The 459-nt window shown below is 40.3% G+C and overlaps 1 non-coding gene across 1 annotated transcript; it reads right to left on the reverse strand.

Annotated features, from left to right (window-relative positions):
• Trnaq-uug (transfer RNA glutamine (anticodon UUG)) lies at window positions 1–72 on the reverse strand. The gene has a single exon. It is a non-coding gene; the product is annotated as a tRNA-Gln (tRNA).
• Between the last annotated feature and the right edge of the window lie 387 nt (window positions 73–459).

Below are 459 nucleotides of genomic sequence, written 5' to 3' on the forward strand. Positions count from 1 at the left end.
AGGTCCCACCGAGATTTGAACTCGGATCGCTGGATTCAAAGTCCAGAGTGCCAACCATTACACCATGGGACCCGATATAAAAGATTCGGTAAACAAGTATCCCATATATCCAAACCAGGCGTTGCTAAGTAACACGAAGTTCATTTAAGCAGTTAAGGATAACATGACCTGTTGGGATGTTTGTCTCTTTCTGCAAATTCTGATTGGTAAACAGGATAATTTAAAATTTTTGTCAAACGAAAGATCATGTGTCATAGTAAGTAGGTTGACGATGTTCAATATACCTGGACCGTGCTTATATTACAAAGTCGATATCGGTGCTTGGCAGGAATAGAAAGTTAAAGTTCTATTTTGGCTGGTAGGCGTTATATTGGAGGACCCTAGTCAGCCTCCGCCATTTTCAATGCCATATTGATATTGCATGGTGAGGCGAAATCTTGTTGCTTTACGATAAGTTGT

The sequence above is a fragment of the Orbicella faveolata genome, unplaced genomic scaffold (genome assembly GCF_042242905.1).
Source record: "Orbicella faveolata isolate gen_17 unplaced genomic scaffold, um_ofav_v1 contig_14, whole genome shotgun sequence".
In the NCBI taxonomy this organism is placed as follows: Eukaryota; Metazoa; Cnidaria; class Anthozoa; order Scleractinia; family Merulinidae; genus Orbicella; species Orbicella faveolata.